The 25,986-nt window shown below is 31.7% G+C and overlaps 1 long non-coding RNA gene across 2 annotated transcripts in view; it reads right to left on the bottom strand.

Moving 5' to 3' along the window:
- LOC127720172 (uncharacterized) overlaps positions 1-25,986 on the bottom strand; it is a 159,541-nt gene that overhangs the window by 114,726 nt on the left and 18,829 nt on the right. The window contains exon 1 of one of the 2 annotated variants that reach the window (XR_007990651.1): positions 12,565-12,579. The exons of the other annotated variant lie outside the window; for it this stretch is intronic. This is a non-coding gene — a long non-coding RNA (uncharacterized LOC127720172). Of the gene's footprint in view, positions 1-12,564; positions 12,580-25,986 lie in introns of those variants that run through there. 2 annotated transcript variants of the gene reach the window in all.

The following is a 25,986-nucleotide window of genomic DNA, read 5'->3' as shown; positions in this document are numbered from 1 at the left end:
ACCCTAGATTGACTTTGTTAAAACTTGAATTTATGTGAATCTATAGGCTCAGCAACTGTCACTCTAACAATTAAAGACAAACTATCCTTCACTAAGCCGTTAGTCAGATTCATTAAATATACAGAAAGATAGCCCTTATTGACTACAAAACGATTTGCAATGGTGATATAACTCATTTCCCTCTTAATGTTTAGAAATTGTCAAAGAAACCAATTACAGTATTTACAGAATGGGGTATTTGAAGATTTGTTGAACCTTGAAAAACTGTAAGTTTATTATTCTTTCATTGTATATTGCGTTATTGTAAATGCATTAGTACAGTTAACGTTTAGTTTTCCTCGCTATCGGTGTTTATATTTCTCAACATATTTGCAGTAATGCATCGCTGTTTTTGTCTCGCCTGAGACGAAATTCGCAGAAGGTGAGACCTAAGTGTTGCTTTTCTCGCGGCGGCATTAGCATTTGTTAAGTTTTCTGTTTAATTAAGTTTGATAAGAACTACTAGTGATACATTTGATAGATGAATGATATACTCTTTAAAGTTGCATTATTATTAAAACATATCAATTTAATGAATTTTTTGTTGGTTTGCCTCCAAGGTCACAGTCCAGTTACTAATTAGCAATTTTCAATTTTACGGGTTTTGCTTCAGTCTGATTGATAGGAACTACTTGTGATAGATAAAATATTTTCTTTAAGTTACATTACTACCAGTACATATCAGTTTGGTTATTATTTTAAGGCCTTGACCCTTCATGGCATAGTCCAGCAACTTTTAATTAATAAGCAATGTTGCTATCGTTTAGAATGTCTTTTTCTGAACACTGCTTACAGTTCAACTCTTAATGTACAATTATATCGCAAAACCCGGAAAAGTTTTACTTTTAATGACTTTTGTTAAATTCTTATAAAAGATTCACACAGGAAAGTTAATAATGAACATTTAAAATACGAAATGAATATTCAGGAAAAAACGTGGTTTGCAACCTTTTTTTTTGTTGTATCTAATTTTTTTACTCCAAAACAGTCCACTTTTATTTTTCTGCTTACAATAGTTTAGTCTATTCCTCAATATTCTCAAATGCACATTTCCCTAAATTCACATTGGCTGTCGTTTTTGAAAAAAAAAATAGCATCAAACGAACGAATCTTTGTTAGAAAAAAAAGTCAACGTATATTGTCAAAAAAGAATGACATCCAACAGCTGCCTCTCGCTCTTTTGTCAGAAAATTTTAGTTATTAAATGCCAATCTGCCTAAGAATCAGGCAGTGGTGAAACATGACAAACAAAAACCTACTCAATGTGACATTAATTTATGTTCAAATTGTATAATGGTGCACAAACATTTGTTTTCATTTCCTGCTCTGGTAATTTGTAATATAATATAGTTGAAATGCACTAGAAATTAACAATTAGGGGACCTAACTCCGTAATTTGATATCATTCTAACCAAAAGTTATCTAGAGGTTTCTAGAATTACCAGACAAGCAGAATCGAAAAACCTACAATATTTAATCTGGATGAGGGTACCTCAAAATAAGATGGTTAGGTCGGTGGGGTTTTTCGGCAATGTTTTGAAGTTTGTCTAAATTGCTTAATTCTTACAAAGACTTGCTCTTAATAATTGTTTTTTTTTGTTTTATTTTTTTGCAAAGAGCAGTACAGTACACAAGTTACTTCTCATAAATGTACAATCGCAATAACGTATAGAATCGAATTAACACCAAATATAAACTATAATAGATAAAAAATGTGATTCTATCTAACTGTTTAACAAAATACTTTTATGGATTAATTTTCCTTACAATCGTATAATTATTGAAATGGACACTTTTTATAATTGTATGCTCATTATTAATTGTTACAGCAGAATAGATGCGTTGAAGTATTACTTGAGTTATTAAAGAGACATTAAAGATTTGTAAATCAAAATAGAAAATAGATATTCCATCTTGTATGATATTTTACAATGGGCACTGCATTTCTTAAGGGTTTATAGATATGTCTACCAATAAACCGAATCGTTTGAATGTAATTTGATACCATTATTAACCCATTCATAGCCTTTTCCGTTATCGCTTCGTGTTATAGTTTAAGGTGGATCGTTAGTATATAATTCCTCAGATAGAATGTTCTTATACTTTACCAAAATGAAGATTTTACTATGCTTTTTTCAAAAACATTATGAAAGTGTGGGTCACTGTGCTATTTTGCAAACTATATGTCTTGAAAAACTTCACAAATTTGCATAGATTGTTCATGAAAAAAAACACATTTTTGTGAATAAAAAGAAATCTATGAGATAGAATTTTGAAATAAGATATGAAAAGATAGGTCTTATAATATGCTGTAAGAAAATATAAAGAAAAAATGAAAAATTCACTATCAACCCAGTGTAAATTTGTACTGTGCGAGTTATCTCCCCTTAAATGGCCAAGTTGATAAAATGACTCTAATGGAAAAAAAAATGGTATTTGTTTAATCATTTTGGATAATGCAATAAATCATTTATTTTTTATACAAATAAACAGTCTTACACATAAATTGCAAATCAGTCTCAAAATTTGCAGATTTAGGCAATGAACTAGACCAATTGTGTACTGCTATTGCTATTGGATTGTTATGTTTTTTTTTCAGCCCTAGTTGGTCAATCACCGTCCCAAAGTATAGAAAAAGAGTTGATTTGAATATCTCAATAGATAAAAATCATTAAGAGTTATTTTTTGGTGTTTAACTTTAGGACAAATAGTGTCTTGATCAAAATTTTTGTGAGCCTTTTTTATTGAATAACAATGCACAGTGCCAAACACGAATCACGTGATCGAGCATGACCAATAAAAACATTCATTTATCTCATTCATATAAAGAGCTCTTCCGGAACGGTAATTGTTTTAAATTTAACTTCCATTTTACTCCAATTTACCTTGCGTAGAGGTCTTACACTCTCTTTTCTTCTTTAATTGAAAATTGTTTATTACCTAATTTTGTAGGTTTTCTTCTTTAAAATAAAACGTGACCCTAAATCAACACAATTAGTTATGATAATCATTATATAGAACAAAAGGCAGTTTGGAGTATGCAGCACAATTTCGTATCAGACCTAAGTATATAACAAGTGATATGAGCATTGCACTCTACTGCCTCAATCAAGTCACGAGTAAGAATAACAATCTCTAGTGGTAGCTGCAGCAGCGGGCTGGAATATGCAGTACGTCTCTCTATTCTTCTTTTATTAACTGTTTTATCAATAAATATCACCCAAATATAGACATAAAGTACTTTATTACTTTCAGCATCTTACTAAACAATGATATATCAGATTTTGGTGAAGAAGTATTTAACCATCTGTCTAGACTGATCAGGATGTGAGTTAACTTAGTGTTATATTTAGATAGGGAAAGGACAAGGCACGATAAGCATCAGAGAACGGCCTCCAATTTTCGTTCAAATTCAAAGGGAAGTGCCATAAATTATAATACTATATTTTTAAAGTTTAAAAAATTTATTTTTTTGTAAACATCAATAGATTTGTCAACTTCCGCTGATATAAGTCATGCTTTGTTGTTGTAAACACCTCAAGATTCGCGAAAAAGGGCAGAAAAATGGCAGTTTCCAAATCTTTTTCTGCATTATAAACTATGAGCGTACCTACGCCCCACGATCATATTTATATCTGACATTCCTTGAATATAAATGTTGCTGCAGTTCAAATATCTTAGTGGGACGTAGGTACGCTCATAGTTAGAAATTAAAAAAAGGTGAACACAATTGCCGTTGTTTTCATTGAATCATCGAAATATTTAAACAAACTTCGGACCGGACATGATTTCCGGTATTCACTGGATCCGACGACAGACTTTTCTTCGTGCTAAATGGCTAGTTTCTTTATGGCTTAAATTTGATATCTATGGAAAAAGGAACACAGGATATTCCTGTATTTATTATTGTATGAATTTAAACTGAGATTTCAGCAGACCGTCGAGTTTTGACTCAAAATTAGAAGGAACTGTGACAAACTTCAGAGAGATTTTGGGAATGTAAATGAAACCAAAGTTATTTAGTTACTGGTTCATACTCAAGCAGTGACTATTTGAATAAATTTTAATATTCAGAACACTGTGACATAGCCGTTAATCGTGGATTGGCATGTCGAAGCATAAATATGATTTTTGTAATCTAAAAACTGCAGAGATTTGTTAAGCATATCTCCGTGTAATGGTGTTTTTAAATATAAATTCTATACCCAACAGATCGATATTGGTGTCAACATTTGATTTTAGTACATCTTTACCCTTCAGAAACACGTATTTTGTTTGATAAATGATGAAATCGTCGCCCTGGAATGTATTAATCTCCGTTGACGCTTTTGAGAAAAGTGCTTTCTTTCACGTCCGCATTTCTTTATAGTATGGCATGCCAAGTGAACATTTTAGGCAATTATTACGGATGGCGAAAAAAAAATGCAGAGTAGTGAATAGTAACATGCATTGAAGTTCATACAATTTTAATTATTTAATTGTGTAAGTGTAACAGTAATAAAGACCAAACAAAACTATCCAACACTATTATGTATCTTGAGTAATTTTTTGGTCATGGTGTTGTTTGTATTTTATTGGACTTATGATTTGTAATTTTCCCCCGCCTTCCCACCGCTCTTTTTCAACGACAGCGCATGCCACTTCGAATTTCTTGTTTGAAACTTATTCTCTACATTATTTTCCGTCATAAAAATGCATGCAGTATTTGCCACTGGACGGTCAGACAACAACATTCAATCAATCATATCTCCTCTTAAATTACAGCACTATAATGACTTTCAACATATTTAAATAAATAAAAGAATCGTTAAATGTTTTAATCAGATATTCACACGTCAAAGAAAGAAAAATATTGAATATCAAAGAAAAAAAACTCATCATTATCAAAGATTTCATACTTGTAATTTTGTACGCAAGACGCATGTTTCGTGTACAAAAGACTCATCAGTGACGGTCGAATAAAAAAGTCAAAAGACCATAAAAGGCTTAAAATTCCGAGACGTTTTGCCAAATACAAATAAGTCCGTAGTTTTTCAAACTATTCAAAGTTTTGTTAACAGTTAATTTATAAAATTTACCATATCAATGATAATTCATGCATTTTAACACAGAAGTGCTGACTACTGGACATCGTGTTACTGCATGGGTTGTTTGTGTCATTATTTTTAATGTGCTAGCTCATAAGGTTACAGTACGCAGTAAGACATATCACTCTACCTGAACACTATATATTCTGACTCCGACCCAAGTAGTCTTTGCACTTACCCCTTAATGCCTCGTGATTAATGGAAAATCAGCAATTACCCATTTTAAAGTCTTTGATGAAGGGTGCATTTAGTAAGAATCCTTATTATATAATTCCTCGCTTAAACATACGCATCCACCCATATATTTGACTTCTGCAATCATATACTCTTATAAGAAACTTGCATATCCTTGTATAATTGTTCATTTTGATAAACAAATTTTAAAAACGAATAAATACAAAATGCAAAATAAACACATACTGCGAATTTTACATGAAATTTAACGAATCATTCGACAACGACTGGAAAGAGAAACCATTTTTCGTCATCGCCAGTATCCACATCATAATTACAGATAAATAAACATTGTTCAATATTTCATTTCATCGTGAAAGAAACAGCAGTTTATGCAGTACTCAGTTCTCACTTTTCTTTATCATGTCTCCCTTGCTTCCAAGAAGAAATAAATGGATACATTATGTTTAACTGAATTATTCGTCTTCTTCTTTTTCTGGATTTTATTCTCAGACACACTTGTCCGAGCCGACACTTATTTTATTTTATGACATTGACATGATATTTGGCATACAGTGTATAACCATGAGATATCACATCAGTCTAATATCATTATGACTCTTACCGTTGATCTCAAGATCAAAATAATTGATTTTTTGTTCTTGACCCTTGACTTTCAAGGTAAAATAATTGAGTTTTATATGTCCAACCCTAAACCCATTAACATTCTTTAATATCAATTTCTTTTCACTGCACCAAAGGAATAATTCTTAGAGGTCAAATGCCTGTTATATAATGAATCGTTAAGTATCTCCAAAATGGTTTATATCCCCAACCATTGCCTTGATAAGTAATTTCTAATTCACCATAAGTTTTGTACCTAGGGGACACATTCACATCCCCACCCCTACATCATATTAATTCTTAATTGCCTGGATTAGACATTTTATTCCAGACGAGGACTGTTAGTGGTACAAGCCACGTCTCTTTCCAAAATTACTAAATTCATACGTCAGATAACATAAAGAAACCATTATTGAATAGTTGCTATGCACTTGTTATGTAGGTAAGTTGTTGCTAGGCATTAAGTGAACTACAATTGAACTATCTTTCTATTTCTAACTAACAGTTGTTCCTAAACAGACAATCTGCATTGCATTCAATTTAATTTGTTCAAAAAAATGACTAATTGATTTGTCTATAATTCAAACATTTGGTTTTTTTTCCTGTTGCTAAGCAACATTCGTGTTGCTATTCTCGATAAGGAATTTGTTAAAAAAAAAATCAGATGTATATGATAGTACAATGTACATTGGAATGAAACACCATATGGAAAAGAAAAATATTCGAACAACTGCTAAATTCATACTTCAGATAGGGAAAACACCCATTTTTTGACCGTTGCTAGGCAACATTTTTGTTGCTAGGTTGTTTTTAAGCATATAGTAAACGAAATCAAAGGGACTTTTCATTTGTGACTTCAAGTTCTTTTTGGACAAACAATATTATTTGGAATTATTTCAATTTGTACTGATACAGCAATATATCAAATTGATGTGTGATAATTTTGATACTTAATAAAAAAAAGACACGTTGCTAGGCAACCTTCCTTTCACCGGAACACAATAAAATAATTGTTTTTTCAAGTTTCTATACTAAGACCATCAATGATATTAATATAAACTTATTTGGAGAGGGGGCCAAAAAAATCTCCTTATCGTACCTTGTTTCCTTTGAATAAAAGATAAGATTTTAAACATTTTCATTTTCGTATTTAATTGTAATGAGTTCACATAAACAGATAGAATTTTGTACGTCAGACTTTGTCAGCAAAATATTTAAAATCAATGTAAACCTTGTGAATGGAAACTACTAGCGGTTCATATATTTCAAATAGCAACTGCAATGTAGTTTCCTTTTTCTTTCAAGTGTATTTATAACAATCATTTAATTTCGTATAAGTTTTCATACTGAAACAAAATAAACTTTGGAACTCTTTTCAAAACAGTTATTCAATATTTTTTCAACTTTTATTAGAAAAGTACAAGTGAATCTGCTTCATATTTTGAGAAATGGAACTTTTAAAAGAATGTTGCATCTTCAGCACATGCAAGTAGCTTTACTTAGTTTCATTCAGAAAGCTCTTATGAGAACGAAATCAAATATGCTAACAAGGCATAAGGAAAACAATACTTAACGTCTGTTATTGTTTGATATGAATAGATAAAATACACGAAATCGAATCCCCTTCATATCGACGAAAAGTAAACTTTCAAATCCTTCTTATTCTGAGTTCTTCGGTTTCATTTGTTTATATATTTGTTAAAGGAGATGTGATTGTCAATGTGACGGATTTCGACCTAAGGCCAAGGCACAAGGATGTACACCTCTACATGTAACCTGTGATCCTGCCTCGCTCCATTTAAAGTTTATATACACTTCAATTATATCTTCAAAATGGATTCGTGGGATTTGAATATCGGTAACCTAATAATAATGGAGTACGATACGATATTCGTTTCTTATCACCACTAATATAGGGTTGCTGCTAATAAAGAAGAAGTTAAACTAAGGTCTTTAAGTGGTAAAGTCGGAAAATTTTATGGACGATATCACGAGTTGGTTGACCGCTAATGAATATCTGTATCATTGAGAGCCACGGATATCTTCGATTGTCGTAAAAAATACCCCGTCTAGTTTCCTTGAATGTGACATTTCCGAATGGGAATTGTCATTGAATTTGTAATAATACGAACAAAGCAATACGGAGGGTGTCAAATACCGGTGTTTTTTTTATTATATCTTATCTTCCTTCAACAATATTTCGAAACCATACCATAGAGTACGTTAACGAAGGTCCCGAGATATGTAAATGTGAAATAATTAGTAAAGTACCATAATCAAATGATAATATTAAACGAAAAACAATTGTAAGAGGCGGCAACCCACGACAACTACAGAATTTAAGGCACATGCTTTGGACATGCGTACAAGAAATTTTTATTTAGCAACAGACTGACAACACTTACATATGAAGCATGTATCTTTCAACTGATAACGTATACCAAAGGTTGACTTTCATATCAGAATGTAAAAAGTAAAATCACAAAAATACTGAACTCCCAGGAAAATTCAAAAAGGAAAGTCCCTATCAAATGGCAAAATCAAAAGCTCAAATGCATCAAACGAATGGATAACAGTTGTCATATTCCTGGCTTGGTACAGGCATTTTCTTATGTAGAAAATGGTGGATTAAACCTGGTTTAAAAGCTAGCTAAACCTCTCACTTGTATGACAGTCACATCAAATTCCATTATATTGACAACGATGTGTAATCGATAGCGGATATTTCTTTCACGGGTTTCAATTGGTAATTGTTAAGTTGTCCATTATATACTATATTTGAAGCCCCATACTGTGTTTGACCGTATTTAAATCCTGTATAACAGTTGTTGTAGCCATCAATCCGTTCTTCTCTCCTTATTTATGATGTGACTTATATTCTATAAGAGTAAGTAGACGTGTGTCACATGTGCAGCAGGATTTGGTTGTATCTAATATTTTGCTTGGCATTATTTGTTCGTTTCCTACTTATAAGTTTGAATATTCCTTTGGTGTCTCCCGTTTCTCTTTTGTAAATTGTATACTCTAAAAAAAATTTTACCGAATTTGTACCTGTGGACTATGAATCGATTTAAAGTTTTTAGATTTATTACATTTTATGAATGGATTCGTCCTCCTCAACATTGCATCATGAAATTTACCATCGATAATAACACTTGTTGATATACCTATTGTTGTTTGTATTAAAGATTCAATTTTCACCAACAGTAATATTTTCAAGAACTTTGTTCTATTTTTCCTGTCAGACAATTATCAGGAAATAACATCAAACTGGTTGAAAAGGGTGTTTTTCGAGGACTTTACGAATTGGAAGAATTGTGAGTTGCATTTTTCAATATAAAAAGACGGATATACTTTTTGAATTTAACTAATGACTTAATATATCATGATTCAATTTGCAGGATTCAGAAATAGAGTGTTCTGTGTGTGGTTATATTGTCTATGAATTTGTATTACAGTTGGGCTTTGATAAATTTCCTGATAATGTTTATCATCATGATTATTTCCCTAAAATATAATCATCTTTTGTGTTTGTATTATATTTTAATCTAATCTTAACTTACAAAGATATGAGGTGCCAAACTTTAAAGTTTGCTACAGAAACTATTGGATTCCCATACTGATATAGTTCTTTAGTACAATTCGTGAAAGATAAGTGGTTCATGCATTGGCAGTTAACTTTTAAAAATACATGCACAGTATAAAGCTTATTATTTCGGTAGAATATTTTGAAATAAAAAAAAAACTTCTTTCCTTGTTCAATGACTGTGAATTTGAAATAAAGAAAAAACACAAAGTATTTAGGTACTTAAACTACATATGTCTGTGTTATTATTTCTATAAAAAAGGGAACCCTAACTAACTTACTGAGTGTAAACAAATTCGCAACTAAAGTTTGAAATGATAGGTATCAAACCACATGCACTTGTCTCTAAAATAATTACCTATATACTTTAATATAACACAAGGTACTTAACTCGGATATTTAAGAAATGTCACCCGGTCACGAACTCGATTTTGCGTTGTCTATCTACTGAAACTTGTTATCCCGTAAATCTACAAAATAGTGTATTACGTGCCTATTTCTATTATCGTATTAGGACTTCCAAGTATGGCAACCTTTACCATTTCGTCTTCTCACAGCCTTTTGAAAATACTAATCTCGCAGTAAATGGTTAATTATAATTGTCCATTTTGGTATCTTTCCCGTCTCTTACACATATCTCGGTTTCCGATTGGTCAAATTTTATTGCTAAAGATAAATCTTTTTGGGAGTTATCTCAATTTCATATGTAAAGTCTGGAGAGAGTCTGAATGACATTGATGGAATTGAAACATATGAGTTTAAAAATAGAAAAACCGTAACTCATTAGGCATACTTTAAATAACACCTATTAAATTTTTTTCAAGTTATCTTTTACAAATTTACTATCTGGATGATAAGTTATATTCAGAGAAAAACGAACGGGTTGTTGGGAACACATATCTCAGTTTCCGATTAGTCAAATATTATTGCTAAAACTAAATCTTTTTTGGAGTGATCTCAATTTCATATGTAAAGTCCGCAGAGAGTCTGAATGACATTGATGGAATTGAAAGATATGAGTTTAAAATAGAAAACCGTAACTCATTAGGCATACTTTAAATAACATTTATTAGATTTTTTCAAGCTATCTTTCACAAATTTACTATCTGGATGATAAGTTATATTCAGAGAAAAACGAACGGGTTGTTGGAAACCTGTTCGGAATATATTCCAAATTAAAAGGAAATTTGATTTCTATAATTAGAAATATGAAGTCTTTGTTTAAAGTGATGCATCAAACTGTAAAACTGTAGCCTAGTCACTTTATGACCAGTTTGTCCGAATTTTTTTTATTTTCAGATGGGTTTTTCATACGCCAAAGTTACCGCTGATATACTCTTAACACATCTTTTATATTGCATTTCGCTAAGTTCTAAACTCAATATCGTATAGACAAATTAAAAAGACCTCTTTAAAATTAATTAAACGTTATCACTTAATCTCCAATGCATTCAGAGAATCACAATAAAAAAAGAAACGGCGGTTATTTCTACGAAAATGTTATGATCTTTCAACAAATTTTGAAGGCAAACAAAATTATCACTAGAATAATAATACGGTTCAATAAGCAATCATTAGTTTATTTATAAAATTTATGCTTGAATTATTATTGATATTTATTAATATTATAATTTTTATCTGCAGATGGATTGCTTTCAATTTTTTGAATGATATATCTGGTTTGTTCGAGGATTTGAAAGAATTGAAAAGCTTGTAAGTTTGAAATTAATGAATATATTATGTACTGAAAGGGCAATTTTCATCAAATTGATTGTAAAAATTGATGCTTGCTTAGATATTGTCCAACCTGAAAAGTCTGACCAAGAATATAAAAACAATATTTGGTATTTCTAAATATAACAATATTTTAGTAAGCTTCGTCATACCTGAACAAACACCTCATCTAGTCACGTTATATCAGATTTGTTAAGACTTCTCACGAGAGTTCAATAGCTGTTTTACCAGTTCTAAACAACACATGACATATTTCCTGAAAAATTACATAACAAATAATAACTCAGCTAGAAACGAAATATCTGAGCAAATAATTGTGTATTGATCTGATGAGTTAAGCTTCAAATTTAAGACATTGTTTTGATCGTTCAGTTTTCAATTGCAAGATGTTGTTTTTATTTTTTGTTCATGTTGATTGGTTGCTGTCCCATTGTAGTCGACAATTGAAAGTAACGTTAGTTATTATATACATAACAAGTACAGTGAGTACTGCAATAATATTACTTGTAAAAAGTATAACAAAAATACTGAACTCCAAGGAAAATAAAAAAAGAGGAGGTCAATAAAAATTGACAAAATTGAACATTGGACATGGTCAAACAAAGGAACGAAAGGAACTGTATTATTCTTGACTTGGTACATGCATTTTTCGAAGAAATTAGTGGATTTAGCTTGGTTTAATAGCCAACTAAACCACCCACTTGTATTACAGTTGTTTATAGCTTCGTTGTATTGATAAAACTGAGTGCGTATGTGTTTGAAACCAACAGAGAATATCAGCTTTCAGCCTATAGTAGTCAATTTGGGGTAAAAAAAAAACATTCATCAGTTGTTGACAAATAGTGTATTGAGGTTGCTATCCTGTCCTGTAGTGTACTGGTCTTCTTATGAAAAACTGTATGTTTACTACATTTTAATTATTATATTTTTTTTTCATATTATAAGAAACCTGAGACACAATCTGATAAAATCAATAGATATGAAGATCTTCAAAAAACTAACAAAACTAGAGTATCTGTAAGTATATACATTTTTTAACTAATTCCTGAAAGAGCAGTTACATTACAGATGTCATTATCAAGAAATAAAAGTGTTCATTTCCATGACTCTTATTAAATATTAGTGCATGTTTGTTTCATTACAACGCTCTCTTTTATACTATGAAGTTTCGTAAAACATTATATCCTTGAACGGAATGTTGATATGCACTACTTTTTTATTCAAAGGTCAAAACATAGGACTGTGCGACATATTTTCAACATTAACATGCCCCGAACTTCTAAAAGTTTAAACTTATACTAAATTCTGTACAACCCCTACCTTCACTTTGAGAATTCCTCAGAATTCAATTTTCACCGTAACCATGTGTTTTTATACTGGAAACATTCCCAAGTTATTCTCTATGAGATGAAACATAGAGATCATATCTGGGAACCAGTACGTAAACAAAACAAAATATCTATGAATATTATATATCTCCCAAAAGAGTCGTGGCTTGTGAAACAGCTGTATTTACAAAGTGCAACCTAAAGCCGATTTGTAAATACATTTATTGAGAAAAGGAATAAAGATTTGTAAATAAATTTATTGAAAAAAGGAATAATCATGCCAATGAAATTGAGACAGGGATGTATTAGAACACAATTATGTAACTAATTTCCATAAATAGAAATAACTCGTTTTTTACTCTCAATTGATTTAAAGACGTTTGATGTCATGTGCTGAGGTTTAAATTCTTATACAGGACTCTATTAATGTGATATGATCCAGGAACTTCATTTGAACTATATCAATATACTGAGAGTAATTTGAATGAACTTTTGTTGTTGTTTTATAATTGAAAACATGAAATACAATTTTTGTTAGAATCTAGTAGTTGTCATTATCACTCACTTTTTACATTTCTGTTGATATATTAATTGAGGGAAAACTGATGTTTTACTGAACGATCCCCATGCATTAGAATATTTTTAATATCTTTTACATGGAGTTCAGCTTCAGATATGAGATTTTCCACTCGAAAGAATAAAGTTTAAAAAAAAATGTAAAAAACAAATCAGTTTTCATGTTACCCAATATGAAAAAGAACATTATCATAACTGTTAATAATCCTGAAAACTCAGAATTGTAAGAAAAAATATCATTTGCATAATGGTGCATGCAGTAAAAATATATTTTCTTTGTAGGGATCTTTCGGGAAATCGGCTCATATGTAACTGTGCGCTTATAAGCCTGAAAGATTTATATATTGTTATAAACCATGGTGATGGTATTATGTGTACTGAAACGACAGGAGTAGATCTTGGGAATGTTCCGGATTATAATCTGTGTACAAACAAAGGTAAAGTTTTGTTTACCCTATTTGTTGACTTTTATTTTGTTTTCAAATGATACATCAAGTTTTGCGTCGCAACTGTGACTTATTTGACTAAGACAGAATATCTTTGTCTCGAATTACAACAGCCATTCGCGCTGGCATCTGTATCATTTATTTAAAATAATACCACTTGTGTTCCATACCTGTCTTTTCACAGGGTAACATCTGACAAGTAGCCTATGCTTTGGTGTTTTAAATATGTAGTCTGACTTTGACTTGAATGATCAGTTTATAATGTATTTACTAATTCATTGAGAGTGAAATTTCTTAAGCAGAAGTAACTCTAATTTTTTTTCTAATTACTTTTTTGCTTGTTCTCATTCTATAACGCGCTTTAAATGCAGCTCAACCTACACGTTTATTAATTACTTTGAACGTTTCTTAATTTTGTTTTTGAAAATGATGTTGGAAAGGTGATTTTGATTCTTTTCTTATTTTTTATTGACCTCTATGTAAAATCATTTCTTATTACCTAACTGCTACCAAGGCGATATCAAAGACAGTAGACAAAGTGTTTTTGTAAACATCATTCGCCTACTGCTATAAAAATTTCCGAACAATATCGAAGATAAACATAACTACTTTATAGGGGTTTTGCCAAAAAATCTTACATCATTTTTAATTGATAATATTGTGTTAAATAAAATTATAGAATTGTCAATCAAATTATACGACTACTCTATAACACGACTACTTTGTTACGAACATTAACCAACTTATATCTGATGAAATATATAATTGATACTATAACATGTATAATCATTTTTGTTATATCTAAAATGTCATAACTGTATATTGTAGGAGGAGTTTTAGTTTGAGAACTCTGAAATGAGATACTGTAATATTATGCACATACACACTGCTTTTAACATACCATGGGCTTATATGACCGACAACCATCTTATCAAACAGTTACATTGACGGTACCAATTGTATTACACCAGATGCGTAATTGGACAATAAATGTTCCTTCAGTGATACTCCAGGCCCAAGTATATGAAAATCCAAACCTAAAACAAACGTCGAAGAGCTGATCAAACTCAAAACGACCTGAAGTAAAGCCAAATTTTAAAAAGCAATCAGAGCTTTGCAAAGGGAAGGCATATTCTTTAATTTAAAATTATTTCAGTTTTATAGTTGCAAAATACAATCAAACAAAAGCGTATTTTCATAGTATCACACTTAACAAAATTCCTATTCATATAACATCATATTTTTTTAAATTTTATTTATCATTTTTTCTTTTTTTACCTTTATTGTAGGTAATTACTGCAGGCGAGAAAATGTCACAATTATCAATGGTCATTCTATCGATTCTGTTTATGGTGTCAGCGTCATTAGATGTGCATTCATATGTGATGCTAAACAAGTGTGTAATGCGTTTCAACACTTTAATTATCAGCAACGGGTCTGCAATCTGTGGAGCATCGAGGATAAAACTTCATGGTTAACGAATGTTACTCGATTTGTAGATATTTACGAACGATGCTAATACTTTTATTTCAGCTTTCTTTAGTTATCTTCTATCTTTGACTATTTGTGATTACATTTTGTATAAAATGATGAATACCAAATGTTATACTATACAGATCGACTTATATAAGAGAGCCGAAAGATACTTAAGGAATAATCAATTTCATAAGTCGAAAACAAACTGATATTGCCATGATAAAAATAAAGATAAACGACGAAAAGACAAACAACAGTACACAAAACACAGCATGGCCAACAGGAGAATGAGCAACACGAAACCGGGGATGATCTCAGGTGCTCCGAAAGGGTTTGCAAAACACCTGCCACCACATGTCACACCCGCCGTGTAAAATACGTTGATAAGCTTTACCTAGTAATAAGGCATAACACAATAGCGGATTGGTCATAGACTTATCTCACCATTAGACATCACAACTTTAGTTTACCATCGGTCATTTAAATTTTCTAATCCTGAAACTTAACCGAGTGTGAAATTTAGAAATTGGAACGTTTCATTACAAAGGATTGACAAGACTTAAGAATTGAATGTCCCTTTGAGATCTTTTGCTGCTCTTTTCCTTGAGATGCATCGATACATTATGCAAATAAAGAAATGTAGGACAAGAACTGATCAAGAATGTTTAGTTATGTCACGGAAATGAATCATCAAAGTAATGAACCTATGATTTAAACTAAGAAATTAGAATGTTTTGAAAAGCTTCAAATACAAGGTTAAATGAGCCGTTGACGATAATGAAATAAGAGACATCATAGTTTATGCCATAAAAAGGCCTTCTTTAATTTTCAATGTGTAATGTTGAAGGATTTGATGTCTAAAAACAATCAATTATAGTGTTTTTATTGTAATGTCAATTACATCTTTTCATATCTGAAGACAATTTATTATTGTCAGAGACCATATCAAATTGGATTAATAAATTATTCAGAATCGTTAAATAAGATATCATAGGAAAACAATGAAAATGTAAGATAAACAGTTTACAATTTGATCTTTAAAGTAAGCAATTGTCGAAATGAATCTACTATGTTCATGTTCTTGTTTAGAAAATGATATAATTAAATAACAAATAGAATAATAAATGAATTTTTCAAAGTAAAATGTTTTCGTTCGATCAATATTAGCAAATGCAATATATTATATCTACTAAATGTTCTACGCATAAAATTGACAGTGTGCTTTGAATATTATTCTCTATCTGATTTCTAACATACAAGTTCTTTAACAATAAAAATGTGCTTTAAAACTTGCGTTTAAGACCTTAAATTCAACACCCCTGAATACTATATACATTTTTATGCTTAAGGGAAATGAGAATTTTAGGGTGAACAAATCTTCACATCTCCATCAAAAAAGGGAAGTGAATGTTTCATTATACTACTTTCTTAGACTTCCAAAAATGTGATATTCATGCATATGTACATGCAATTTTGCATATTCCCTCGATTCAAAAAATTGTATGGCGTTACAAGTGTGCCAATAAATAATTGTTTTACCTTCTGTTGTCAAACAACTGAAGTAAGCTTAAACACAATATTTGCAATGATATCGCTGCATACGAAAGTGTTGAAACGGTACACAATATGAACATAACTCTATCCTAAAGTTGTTGACCCCAAAGCGCTTTTTTTTTTTTTTTACATTCATTTGGATTGATCAAACCTAAAAATGCAAATGATATATGCATACCACAATGCGTAATGATCATTTAATGACCATGTTTAAAAGGAATAGCCAAATTTATTTCAGATCAACCTTGCCCAAGAAAGTTTGAACCTTGGTTTTTAAATAATTTCATAATTTATAAAAGGTGAATTTTACAAAGGTACATGTATGTTAAAAATCATGTACGTACCGAAGAACTGACTACTTAACTGATATACCTTCGGCGAATTACATATAAAAATCCTTTTCAAACAACTGAAGTAAACTTAAACACAATGTTAGCAATGATTTCGCTGCATAAGAAAGTGTTGAAACGGTACACAATATGAAAATAACACTATCCTAAAGTTTTTGTTCCCGAAGCGCTTTTCTGGATTTACATTCATTTGCATCGTCATGGCTAAAAAAAAGACAAATAGAAAAACAACAGTACAAAAAACAACATAGAAAACCAAAGACTGAGTAACACCAACCCCCTCAAAAACTGGGAGTGATCTCAGGTGCTCCGGAAGGGTAAGCAGATCCTGCTCCACATGTGGCACCCGTCGTGTTTGCTCATGTAAGTACAAAACCGGTGATATATTCAATTCTGTAGGTCACATTCGAGGAAAAGAGGACGAGATTGTAGTAACTACAATTGGGACATATCCGTCCGTATGAAACCGATATTCCATAACGATCAACCAACTCGTGATTGCGTCCTTAAAATTTACGAAGGGTTGGTTTCAACTTCACTACTTGGAACTCTTGGTTTAATAGCTTCCTTGTAAGCAGCAACCCTCTATCAAGGAAATCATGATAGCTATCGGTTACCGAACGGTCTTCAACAATGAGCAAAACCCATACCGCATAGTCAGCTATAATAGGCCCCGAAATAACAAATATTAGATAACAGAACATAGAAAAATAAAGACTGAGCAACACGAACCCCACCAAAAACTTGGGTTGAACTAACGTGCTCTAGAAGGGTGAGCAGGTCCTGCTCCACATGTGACGCGCATCGTGCTATTGATGTAATTACAAATTTGTAACAAGTCTAATTCTGTAGGTCATATTTGAGGAAAATGTTGTGGTTCCTTCAGTAGGAACATAACAATCGTCACCAAATCGAGATGGGGTCCGTAAAATTTTCGAAAGATGACTTCACCTTCTCAATTTGGAACTCTTGGTTTAATAGCTTTATTGATAGGCATTATAAGCTCTGAAATATCGTATCAATAGGGAGATATATACTCAACACAATCGAAAATAGTAATATGTGTATTTCTATTCTACACGTTCATACAAATAACAAGTAAAAATCATACTTTATATCTGTCTGTAATGGATCCGTCACCGTACTGAGTATAATATACTATTGATTCTAAAAATTGTTTGCCGGTGTAGTTAAGACATAATAAAAATGAGAAAAGAAACGAGGAATGTGCCAAAGAGATAACAGCTCGACCAAAGAGCAGAAAACAGCCCAAGGCCACCAATGGGTCTTCAACAAAGAGAGAAGATCCCACACCCTGAGGCGGGCTTCAGCTGGCCCTTAAACAAGAATGTATATTCAGCTCGAACTGTAATAATATTGATGAGGAATATAGGGTTATATCATTATATCGATGACTATGAATGTTCCGAGGAAGAGACACTTTTATTGCACTAGTTTGCAATTCCAGTATATATGGGGGTATAATTGTTAATGAGACAACCGTCAACCAGAGGCAAAATGACATAGAAGTTAACAGCTATAGTCACCGTACGGTCTTCAATAATCGGAAAAACCCCTACCGCATAGCCAGTTAAAAAAGGCCCCGAAATGACAAATAAACAATTCAAACGAGAGAACTCACGTCCTGATTAATGTACTAAGTAATAAACGAAAAACAAATATTATATACATCAACAAACGACAACCACTGAATTACAGGCCGCTGACTTCGGACAGGCACATACAGAATGTTTCGGGTTAAACTAGTTTGAAGGCGCCAACTCTCCCCTAACCTGGGACAGTGGTGTAACAGTACAACATACATGTAAGAACAAACTATAAAAATTAGTTGAAAAGGCCTTAACTCGTCAGATTGATACAAAGCAGAAATGCATCGAACAAAAACACATACCGGACAGCAGGGTACTTATACATCCCCACAACATAAAAAGACACTTTAAGTACAGATATGAGAGTACTCGCAGTTACTGACAGCTAGTTGAATTGGTTACCTTTTAGAATAGGTTTATTCAAAGGATCAATATGTATACATATATTACATTAACTCCAGAAAACGACGTATGGGAACTGAAAAATAGTCCCATACCGTATAGTCATCGATAAAAGACAAATTGTGAAACAATTCAAAAAGTAAAATAACAAAAATACCGAACTCCAAGGGAAATTCAAAACGGAAAGTCTTTTATGAAATGGCAAAATCAAAAGCTCAAACACATCTAAAGAATGGAATATGTCATATTCCTGGCTTGGTACTGGGATTTCCTTATGTAGAAAATGGTGGATTAAACCTGGTTTAATAGCTAGCTAAACCTCTCCATTGTATGACAGCCGCATATAAAAGATACCAAACGGTCTGATATATGACAAAACAATAAACGAAAAATAAATTTGACGGACGGGAAACAACGTCAACCACGAAATTACAGGCTCATGACAAGGAACCTGTACATATAGAATCTGACGGGTTTTAATAAAATATGAGCGCTCAACCCTACCACAACTTGGGACTTGGTGTAATTACACGACAAAGTAAAATGAAGTTGGGAATTGCTTTATTCATAGAACGACACGAAGCACAAAAAGCAACTGATAGGACGACAAAAGATACAAAGTACCAATCTAAGAATACTTGCAGTTACTGAAAGCTAGTTCAAAGCCAAAAACAACTAGTAAATAAATCATGTTCTCCGAGACAAGAGTAATAACCAGTACATATCAAACGGATTTGGTGATTTTTAATTGTTGTGGTATGGTTGACACATCAATAAAATTGAGAATGGAAACAGGCAATGTGTCAAAAGACGAACAGAAAACAGCCCACGGCCACCAATGGGTCTTCAACACAGCGAGATAATCGCTCACCCGGAGGTGGGTTTCAGCTGACCTCTAATCCATAAAGTATCCTAGTTATGCAATAACGGACGCCCCACTAAACTTCGAAACATATTATTGAGAGAAAATTTAAAAAAAAAACAAGATAAACAAAGGCCAGATGTTCCTGACTTCGGACAGGCGAAACATGTGGCGGAGTTAAACATATTTTGTGAGATCTCAACCCATCCTTCTATACCTCTAGCCAATGTGGAATAAACAAACGCACAGCAGTACGCACAGTAAGACTCAGTTAAAGAGAAGCCCGAATCTGATTTTAGAATCGGTAACAGAAGAAACTAAGCAAAATGACAATGATCAACACAAATTAACAATTTATTGTGTTATCTATATCTAATCTATAATAGTCTACAGGTATTGTCGTTTCTTTCAAAGATAAAACAGTACCTGTAGATTATCGATGTTCATCCGTCACCGATCATTCACCGATCAGTCAAGTTCCCGTCAAACAGTAACGCTAAGGTTGCATTTACTGTACTTGTAGATTATCGATGTTCAAAGTCCGTTTAATACACCATTTTCTACATAAGGAAATGCCTGTACCAAGTTAGGAATATGACAGCTGTTTTCCATTCGTATGATGTGTTTGAGCTTTTGTTTTTGCCATGTGATAAAGGACTTTCCGTTTTGAATTTTCCTTGTAGTTCGGTATTTTTGTTATTTTACTTTTTACATAAATGTGTCTGTGCCATATCAACAACCTTGCTGTTTTTATTTATATCGTAATTGCATTATTTGTCTTTTAGGGGAATTGTAAATGATGACAGATTATCTAGTGATTTTATTTACATCTTGTCTACAGCTTAACTCGGGACTTTTCAGAGCTTGATAAATGGTATATAAACCTTTTCGATGTAAGTCTTCTTTGATTGTTTGCAGAAGACGAGGAGCATAGACTACTGTAGAAATGTTTCTTTTCTTATTGTAGGAACAGCTCTGTTATTGTTGCTTCTCATCTCAAAGTCATAATGAGGCTTTCCTCATTTAGCAAACACTCACCTCACTGCAAGTCCTACATCAGTTTGAGCGAATTTCTCTGCTAGATGTCGATTTTGTTATAGAATTTTAGAACTACAATAAACTACACACCACGCCCTACACACATACTGAAGTGAGTAACTGAGTAGCTTTTGCCTCTCATAAGTGGAACTTAATACACGTACTTTACTTAGATTGAAAGAAACAAAAATGTTTGTTTTTAGGTTAAATTAGAACAAATTTGAAAATCTGTCAAAGTAATAAGATACTTTCAAAATAAGGTTCTTTCATCTGTAATCTTTTCAACAGCACATCTGAGTCCAATAACGTGCTCATTAATGTTTTACAATATAATCTATTTGCAACAATAGTAAAATAGTCATTTAAGGAGTATAATTTCATACATGAAAAGATTAAAGAAGATTAAAAGGCATTATTTATTTGAAGTTACAGAATAAAATGCTGCTTATTTTATCCCACTATTCAATTTCAAAAAGATGATTGCAGGAGATGAGGTAAGATACATGTTTGTTTTATTTTTGAAATTTGTTCCTTTTTTATCGTTTTACTGTATTATCAGTATACATCGTTTCATTTCTATCATATACGGCGCCCTTTACGTCTTTAATTATACATATATATATATCACTTTAATACGGTGACGAAAAGGACAAAACATCGTCTGAATTTTCAGTTGTATGCTCGTATGAAGCATAAACACACTAGTAGAACTGTTACGTCTTCTTTATTTTCCATTCTATTGTACAAAATTCGAATGGTTACATTTTCCCGGAAATCGTTTTGTCGAATAGACTTTTTTTGAAATTGTGCAACCTAACTATTTCCAAATGTTTATTTGACTCTAATCTGCTTACAATTCATTAAAAATGTTTGTCTTGCAATAAACATCATTAATGTTGTTCAGTCCATATTTTCATTGGCATGTATTCTATAATTTATTTCAATTTCTAATTAATTTATTAACAAATATAGTGTTTTCAGTAAAATGTAGACAATAACTTTATTTATTTTCTTGTTCATATTAGTACACATATGAAACTAAGCATGTTTTAATCTTTTTCACACGTTTATAGTGTTTATCTTTTCATAAACATGCAATATATGTCACTGGACATTAAGCAACTAACAGTTTATCGATACAGTATTTATGATAATACAAATCCAAACCAAAATAAATTTGGCTTTACTGACCAGCTATTCTCACTAACCGTTAACTTGTAAGATGACATTTCAGCATTAGATATGGTGCTGTTGAATATTTAAAATCAACTTCAAATTTGTTCAACCCGCAGTGGTCGGATTGGAACAATATGTTTGGTAAAGACTTATTCAAATATATATATGGTTGCTTCCTTTTTGTATGAGTATGAGAGAAGGTTAGTAAAAATTTAAAAACGATAGACTTAAAAATTTTACAAAAGAAAGTATTCACAAAACCTGCTTTAAAAATCTTATTTTTTTTGTAAACGAAGACATTGGTGCAAATTACAATTATAGATATATTTCAATAATAAACATGTTTAATAATGAAAGTATTCAGGTGGGTTTGTGTTCGTTTAACCTATTTTACCTGATTTTATTTTAATTCTTTTAACAGCAATACATAAGCAAATAATTCAAGAGACCAGTTTCGACAATGCTGTCCACCTATTTTCTGATCCAAGTTGTTTTATTCATTCGCCAGTGTGAATGCAAAGTGTCGTGTCCCGACCTATGTTCCTGTTCAAAGCAACAAACATCGTGTATCAGTAAAAATTTGACGTCAATTCCTAATGGTATTTTCGAGCAAACCGAATTTTTGTAAGTAACTTTCTTATCTTAAAAAGTCGATTTAAGTCGGATGTCATGTTTGTTCAATATTTTACATTCAACATTCCTTTTTTTTTTTTTTTTTTGTTAAACCCTTTTTTTCAATTTTTTTATTTTATTTTTTTTTTTTTTCGTTTCAACATTTAACATTCAGCATTCGATTTCAACATTCAACATTGAAAAAAAAAAATGAAAAAAAAAAAAAAAATTGAAAAGAATTTTTTAATTTTGAATGTTGAAATCTAATATTGAATGTTGAAAACGAATGGTAAATGTTGGAAACGAATCAGCTGATTAATTTTTTGATATTGCCATGTGGCAGATGTGCTAGTAATCTACGACACAACAGAAACACAACACTAAAATGCAACACACACAGAAACGAACTATAATATAACAATGGCCATTTTCCTGACTTTGTACAGGACATTTTAAGAAAAAAATGGTGGGTTGAACCTAGTTTTGTGGCTAGCCAAACCTCCAGCTTTTATGGCAATCTTTAATATAACATTAAAATGACAAGATTTCATGACAGGACTACAATACAAATATGTGGGAGAACATACAGGACAGAGACAAACACAAATAATAGGTATCGAATGGTACCAGGCCTATAATTTAATACGCCAGACCCGCGTTTCGTCTACATAAGACCCATCAGTGACGCTCAGTTAAAAAAGTTCGAAAGCCAAAACAAGTACAAAGTTAAAGAGCATTGAGGACCAAAAGTTCCAAAAATTTGTGCCAAATACGGCTAAGGTTATATGCATGGGATAAGAAAATCCTTAGTATTTAGAATAATTCATACTTTTGCAAACAGTAAATTTATAAAAATGACTATATAATAGATATACATGTTAACACCGAAGTGGTGACTAACTACAGAATAAAAACGAATACGTTAAACAACCTAAATCAGCACATAAAAAAGGCACAGCCGAACAACGTATTATATGTTAGCCGAAGAGATCGACGTCACATATAAATTTCTATAAATTTCCATAAAATAGGATAGAGTTCAAGATTAGGTTTGTAATACTGGTATAACATGTATTAATAACAATGAAAATTACAATACTTATTAATATACAATTGTGGTAGCAATTAGATAATTAATTGTATTATCAAGCTATGTCGGTATTTCTTCTAAATCAAACTGTAAACCAAATACATTGTATAAATTTAGTTGACCCAAACAAAAATCTTATAAATGAACTGGGTTATTAATTATCTTTACCGTAACACACGAATAAAAACAGAAAAAAATAAGATTTACAACTACAAACGATAAGACATTTGACAAAATCCAATGAGAATAACAAATATAACATTAAAACTAAATACATGGATTTTGGATAGAAAAATACCGTGACACGTCTTATAGCAATGCGAATTCACACTCAGCAAAACAGTCACAATCGGGAATTAGTCACGTTCGGTACTTAAAAGATCAGACGACGTAATGGCAAACCACAATCTAACACGTGGTAAAAATGCCCTTTTTCAGTTTGGACAAAGACACATCGTATGAAACAACAAATTCGTGATGGTGTCAATAAAATTTACCGAGTGTCATTTTTAATCTGTCCTCCTCATAACTTTGTTGGAGCAGTTTCTGCGTTAGGAGCACACTCCTGTATATGAAGTCCGTATAGTGTGAACTTGCACGAGCATAACGTATCAACTGAGATATGTAAACACCATACGAAGGGGCAGCGGGTATGTTACTGCTGAGAAATGGGAAATTGATAATTGGGAAGTTGAAATCGTCCCGTTTATCATAGATTTTCGTGTGAAGTCGTCCATCTGTGTCAATATTGAGGAAAAGATCAAGGTATGAAGCAGTCCTTCTAGTATCAGTAATATCTTTAATTTCAAGTTCACTGTGATATATGAGATGTAAGTATTGGCTGAAATATGGGTTATTTAATGTTAGAACATCATCAATATATCTGAAAGTAAAATTAAAGTATTTTGCAAGGTGCTTTTTCTTTTTGTCTTTTAGAAGGTTCTGAATGAATTCTGCATCAAACGAGTAAAAAAAAATCGGCCAGTAGGGGTGCACAATTAGTACCCATTGGAATACCGACTGTCTGTTGAAATATCAATCCTCCAAACTCAACAAATATATTGTCGATCAAAAAGTCCAGCATTTTGATAATATCATCTTCAGTATATTTTCTGGTAGATTCAGTTTGGTTCTTCACAAAATATGAATTATTGTAACCCAAAACAAGAAATTTGTATCTACGATTCCCATTTTTATAGAAAAAGCTCTGTTTAATGAGATGGTAAAGTCGATCTTTCAACTGAGCATGGGGAATAGTAGTGTAAAGCGTAGAAAAATTTAAAGTCTTTATGTTGCTGCAAAATTGCAAAGATTGTGATCGAAGATTAAGCAGTAGAAATTTCGGATTTTTGAGAATCCACATCTGGTTAAAACCACTGGTAGAATTTACCTCATCACAATATTTTTGAAGCCCATCTTTGACTATATAACATATATAACAGTATAATTGTATCAATTGATTTTATCAAGTCTATTCGGAAAAAAAGACAAATTTTCAGAACAAAAAACGCTATCAAAAAGGTATATGTTGTACAGTACTACTATCAGAGCATAATACTTTCAATGAAAACCCAAACACACAATGATTGAGTGCGTAATTTGTACTTTTAGGATCTTAGAATCAAATAACATTAAAGATATACTACCAGGTGTCTTTTCTACATTTCAATCATTACATCATTTGTAAGTATGTTTATCAGTGATTTTGTCGAAAGCGTACATGCAGAGAGGAATGCTTTCTAAATTTTAATATATTATCAAACATAGATTGTTTGCAAAATGACACATATTTGCTGGTACGATATCTCCATCGGATTATTAGCTTCTTGATTATAAACATTTCATGCAAATCTATCGAAACTATTGTTACAAATCATTTCAATTTGATACAATGTTAACGTCACTATCTCGAACATAGTGGTCAACACGAAATTTCTGACTTCAGTAACAAAAGATTCATGGAGAAATGTACGAATCAATAGCCCCGAAATAGTACTTAATTATATGATGCCGATATTATAGACAACATAAAATATATCTTCCTCTTCTCTAATATCTCCAACAGTATTTCCTAGAATATTTCTTTCATTGTCATGAATGGTCCTGTTCAATATCAAGTTTCACATATGTGTAAAATAAGGAAATATATGATTGCCAATGAGGCAAATATTGATATCCAAAAAAAGACCAAAGGAAAAGGATGCATACAAATACTGGTCTTC

The sequence above is a fragment of the Mytilus californianus genome, unplaced genomic scaffold, assembly GCF_021869535.1.
Source record: "Mytilus californianus isolate M0D057914Y unplaced genomic scaffold, xbMytCali1.0.p SCAF_11, whole genome shotgun sequence".
Lineage (NCBI taxonomy): Eukaryota > Metazoa > Mollusca > Bivalvia > Mytilida > Mytilidae > Mytilus > Mytilus californianus.
Note: the sequence above shows the minus strand (reverse complement) of the source record. Positions and strands in the feature narration are given on the sequence as shown.